The 5,782-nt window shown below is 51.3% G+C and overlaps 1 pseudogene; it reads left to right on the forward strand.

The window, feature by feature from the left end:
* The first annotated feature begins 2,119 nt into the window (after positions 1–2,119).
* LOC123040440 (pentatricopeptide repeat-containing protein At2g15980-like) lies at positions 2,120–3,557 on the forward strand (annotated as a pseudogene).
* The last annotated feature ends 2,225 nt before the right edge of the window (positions 3,558–5,782 follow it).

The raw sequence follows: 5,782 nt of genomic DNA on the forward strand, positions 1-5,782 counted from the left end.
TGACCCCATTTCAGGATCAATACCCACGTTTGTTTGAGATATGCAACTACCCAACAGAGTACCTTGAATAGAAAAGATAGACTTGATGACACCGATATGTTCAGACGTAGGCTTACCCCTGAGCTGTCCAAGCAATGGGAGGATATGCGTGCTGCGGTTAATGGAATCCACCTTGATGGGAGGAGTGATCGTGTCTTTTGGGGACTCAATTAGAATGGCAAGTTCACCACTAAACCGGTGTATAAGATGTTGGAGGAGCCTCTTAGTGGATGCCACTATAGATGGATTTGGAAAGCCAAAATCCCTCTTAAAATCAAAATCTTCCTATGGCAGATGTCGCAAAACGCAATTCTCACTAGGCAAGTTATGAGAAAAAAGAAATGGCCGGGGAATCCCTGTTGCTCTTTCTGCAAACAGGTTGAAACGGTACAACACCTGTTCTTCAATTGTCCCGTGGCGAGAATTGTCTGGCGATCGATTGGGGTTGCTCTTGGTATTGATAGATGTCCGTCGAATTACTGGCAATACTTTGTGTGGTGCAATAAATTCCTTCCTGGGAAGCAAAAGTTTTACATAGTAGGTCTAGCCGCTGTGTGTTGGGCCATTTGGTTGGCACGCAACCGAGCTACCTTTGAAAAAAAACATATCAAGACTCCTTTTGAGATTGTGTTTTCTCTGTGTTCCTTTCTGCTTTGCTGGACAGGGCTACAACAAGGAGAGGACGCCAAAGAGCTTCGTTCTGGAGCTGAGATGATCAGGACTGGCACGATGCAGCTGATGAAGATGTGTGGCGCTGTCAAGCAGCCAATCCAGGGTGCTTGACGTCTCTCTGAAGATGCGTTGGACTAAAGGAAGACGGACGCGCGACCTCGATGTTGTTCTTACCATCCGTCTACTTGACTTTGCAGCTGTGTTCTGATACTTGATTCTGAGCTTTTGAGATTGTAATAGGATAGATGTTATGTCGTGCTATCCAGGTTTTCGCCCCATGATACTCGTTTCGACGGCGAGCGAGTATGGTGGGTTTCCTGGTAGTGCTGGAACTCGCTTTACTTCTTTCCCTTCCCCTGTCCTTCTTGTTTGAACTGGTTGTATTTCCGTTCTTTGCAATGGAAAGGGGTAAAGCCCGGTTCTAAAAAAAATATGATTCTTGCACACAACAGTTGTTGGCGGATATAGCAAGCTTGAGGCGTGAGCATGACCATCTCGAGGCCATTGTGTGGAAGCAGACCGGAAAAGATCTGCCATCCGCCGTAGGCACGGCAGAGCCTGGCCATCTGGAGAAGAAGCTAGAGTGCGCGCGGGGTAAAGAGTGTGTTTGGTTGGATCCATGCCGTTGCAAGCCTGGCCTGGGATGTGCCTGGTTCCTGCCTGGCTGTCGTTTGGTTGGTACCCTGGTAGAAAAGAGTAGTGCCTGGCCTGGCGTGCCTTGCACCATAGTTAGCCTGGCCCGATTAAAAAAGTCCAATAAAATAATATTTTTCAACCCAGGCAGTGTGATCAGCCTGGCCCAGGCTTCCCGTTTTCCATGCCTGGCTGTGTGCCTGAAGCTAATCAAGGGATGTTGGCAGCATTAGGAATATTTTAACCACTAAAGGACAAAGCAACAGGCGAGGAGGGGAACCAAACAAGTACGCGCCAGGCTAGCCTGGCCAGGCGAAAAACGTCTACCATCTCAGGCTTCGTCCAGGTAATGATTTTTTTCAGGCACATTGTCCAGGCCTCCAACCAAACTAGCCCAAAGTCCGTGAAATGAAGGTATATACATACTGTTCAACCTTGCACTGCACAATATTCACCTTGGCTTGTCAGGGTTTGAATGGATGGTTACATGGCTGCACAATAAACTGCTGCCAGCTAGCCCTTGATGAAGCTTGTACTGCTGACCGTTGTACCAAAACTTCCCAACTACCGGACGACATGAATTATTAATTATATAGAGTTTTACTTTAGTTGTCCTTTTTTCCCTTAATGCACATCCACTGACACAGCTTTACTTTACGACGTTTTCTGTGACTTGTACGGCATTCCATTTGTCTACCTACAGGTGGAGCTACAGCACGATAGTAGAAGAAAAAGGTAAGCACGATAGTGCTTCTGATTCTGAATCCACTCCATTATGCACGCCGGTGGCCGCGCCGCCGCGCCTGGCGGAGATGCCACCACCAACCCTGCCTCCCCGTACTTCATCGACGCCACCCACCCGTACGCGGCCGCTGCCGCTTCCGCGCTCACCTCCCACCGCTCCAAGTCCAAGTGGTCCCAGCTCGCTTCCCTCCAGCTCCCCGACCCCCTCCCCGCGTCCGCCGCTTCCGCCGTCCTCCTCCTCCGCCGCCATCGGCCCCACGTAGCCCTCAGCTTCCACCAATTCGCCCTCCGCCGCCTCCTCCCCGCCCGCTCCCCTCCCCCGCTCATCCTCTCCGCCTCCGCCGCGCACGTCGCGGCCGCCTCCCGCCTCCGGCGCGTGGCCATATATGTCCTCTCCTCCGCCACCTGCCACTACTCCCCCTCCCAGATCTTCAATGCCATCGCCGCCACCTTCCACCGCTTTGCGTCAGCCCCCTTCGTCTTCGACCTCCTCCTCCTCGCTTGCCACCGCTCCCGGCGCGAACCCCTCGCGGCGGCCTCCATCACCCGCCACTACCTTGCCTCCGGCACCTGCCCCCTTCCCTCTACCGCGGCGTTGCTCTTCCGCTCCCTTCCTTGCGCCGAGTCCGCCCTCGAGATGTACCGCCAAATCTACACGCGACCGGGTCCAAGAACCAACCGCGTGCTCCAGCCGACGGCACAGACCTTTAACTCCCTCCTCCTCGCTTTCTACCGCCATGGCAAAAGTGCGAAGATTTCAACATTGTGCTCGACGAAATGGACAGGTACTCTTGCAAGCACAATGTGGGCACTTACAACATTCGGATGGCTGCGTGCTGTGATGACAGGGAGATGGTGAAGGTATGACGATTGTGGAATGAGATGGTTCAGGGAGGGATCCAACAAGATGTCACCTCATACGACATGATGATTGGTGGGTATTGTGCTGCCGGGGAGGTGGGGATGGCAGAGGAGATGTTTAAGGACATGGAGATTTGTGGGATTGAGCCAAGTGTTACAACATTCGAGTGGTTGGTCAGAGGGCATTGTAGGACAGGGGATGTTGAATTGTTGATGCTGCGATGCTTGTTCGCATAGACCTCAGAAGGAGGGGGTTTAGTATGGCGGCGGAGGTTGTCGAGGAGATGGTTGATAGATTGTGTAAGAAGAGGAGAGTTGAGGAGGCATTAGGTATTTTGAGGGCGGAGATGAAGAACGAAGAGTTCGCACCGAATCGGGGAAGCTATGAGGTACTGATAAGGGGATTTTGTGAGGAAGGGGAAGTGGAGGTGGCGATGAGACTCCAGGCAGAGATGGCTGGGAAGGGATTCAAAACCTGTGGTGAGGTATACCATGCTTTTGTCCGGGCTTATGAGAAGGATGAGGACCGTGAGATGGTTGAGAGGTTGAGGAAGGAAATGGCAGCGATAGGCATCGAGGATGCAAGTGACCCGGATTGTATGCAATGATGCATTTTTCAAGCTTCGTATGTTGCTGTTCAGGACACTGGTAAATTCCTGTTGTACTTGTCTCATCCAATTTGGTTCATCTCCCGTCTTTACACTCTACATACTAGAGTTTAAAAAAAAATCTCAAGTTGTATCTTAAGAATATATGGAGTCTCAGGGTCCTCCACCTCTATCTATTCCATCACCGCTTCGTCCACTGGCCGCCGAGACGAAGAGACTCACCTTCATGACTTCTTCGTCCTCGCCATCTCTCCGTTCGACCACAACCTGAGGTCCGGTCTTCTCCCCTACTGTAGGTGAGCTGCCAATGCGATTTCATCCATCCCTTCTCCTCTTGTTTCTTCACTATGCCTGTGTGTTGCCTCTCCATCACCGGTGGACTGCTAGTTGATTGCTGCTCTATCTCTCTCGTGTAATCACTTGATCTGTAATTTCTGTATGATCTGTTTACATCAGAAATGATCTTTTAAACTTATATACAGTATTGATTTATCTGCATTGCAAGTTGGATGCTGGCTGCTTGATCTATCCCTCCCTTTGTAATCCCTTAAGCTGCAGTTTTGGCATGCTCTGTTTATACTAAACAAAAATCAAGATGAGATTGTTGGCCACTGTAATCCTGCTGCACAATGTTCAGTTAGCTAAATGTTTGCCTTTCTTCAGTTTTGTCAGAATAGGCATGCATGCACCGCGAGCTTGTTCTTGTGCATGTAGCAGCTCCTAGCTTTTGTTTTTGTTAGAGGAAAGCGCTGCACCTAGTTGCACGCAGCACCAAAATCTCTTGTGTTTGTTGCCTCCTTTGACCGACCGACGAGAGAAACGAGACATAAGCTTGCTAGCTGCAACATCAGAAATTAATATACCCAAACAACATGACTATTGAAAGTGAAATTTTCTGTACTGAACACTTCCTGGAAATAATTATAATTCCGTGATGCAGTTGTACTCGACTGGTCTGAAGGTAATCGTAACGGAGGAAGTTAATAGAGGGCTGGTCATATCTAGCACCTGAAGAACCAAGGGAGCATCGACTAGTCTGAAGGTAACCATCCCGGGCACTATTGATGTTACTGAAGCTAGCTCTATTTTTTCTCAGTTGCTAAGTTGTATATGGGGCGTGATGCCAAGAGGTGATACTGGGCCGTGCTAGTGCTAGTGTGGAAGTAGGATCATATTCTGTTGCATGATGCCAAGATGTGACACTTTTTTTTTTTGGAACGAAGGCTCAAGAAGAACCCGGCTTTGAATTAACAAAGCCATCAACCAGCCAGGAGTTACATCGAATAAACCACACAAAAGAAAGAAAAAAAGGCAGATACAAAGTGCTGCTACAACAGCTCACAGGCAGCAGCAAAACAAGCACACCAGCCGAAGGAAAATGAAGCACAGCTTGCAGCGCCGATGCCATTGTCTACCAACATGACCGCCACCTGGGAGGAAGCAAATGTCTTGAACTACCACCGGAAATGTGCCGCTATCCACTCTCAGAGGCCAAGCGAGATCTCCATGTCATCCGTCTCCACCTCTGTAGAGGGCCCCTGCCCTCTCGCCCAGGATCGAAGGGCGCCGCACCAACTGCAGGCGGAGTGGTTCCCCCGAGAACACGGATAACCAAAGAGGATCGGGCTGGCAACACAAAAGGATTGGGAAACAACAACCATAGGTCATCCCAAGAACACTACTGCCGCACATGGAACAACCACATGGCAAGATAAGAGCAGTTGAATGTAGACGCGAACGAAGAGAACCATGGCACCACCACCAATCACATACAGCAACAGGCCTCCTCGCAGTCCCCAAGCGACGCCTTCAAGAAGGGGAGTGACATGGAGTGCCACCGTCGCCCAAAACAGGGGACTAGGATTTTCATCCGAAAGCAAGGGAATTGGTGGGTGGAAAGGACCTCGACGAAGCCTCCATGGAGGGGATCGGCACCAGCGGCGTCGACATCGTCGTGACCAACTCGCCGGTCAAGGGTTTCCCCCGGTCTCACCCCCACCCCAACCACCCCCGTCGGCAAGAACCAGATGGGACAAGACAGGTTGCACGGAGGTGGGGTTGGGTTTCTTCAGATCAGACGCCAGGTCCGGCTGGAAGATCCTGTCGCCGCGCGCCACGCAAGGGCGAGCAACCCATGCCGTCCACACGGCCACGGGTGTTGGCCAGCACCAACGGACGCCACTCGCCGCAGAGTCGACGCCGCCCACCGCCCGGGGCGGCCGCCG

The sequence above is a fragment of the Triticum aestivum genome, chromosome 2B (assembly GCF_018294505.1).
Source record: "Triticum aestivum cultivar Chinese Spring chromosome 2B, IWGSC CS RefSeq v2.1, whole genome shotgun sequence".
Classification (NCBI taxonomy): Eukaryota; Viridiplantae; Streptophyta; class Magnoliopsida; order Poales; family Poaceae; genus Triticum; species Triticum aestivum.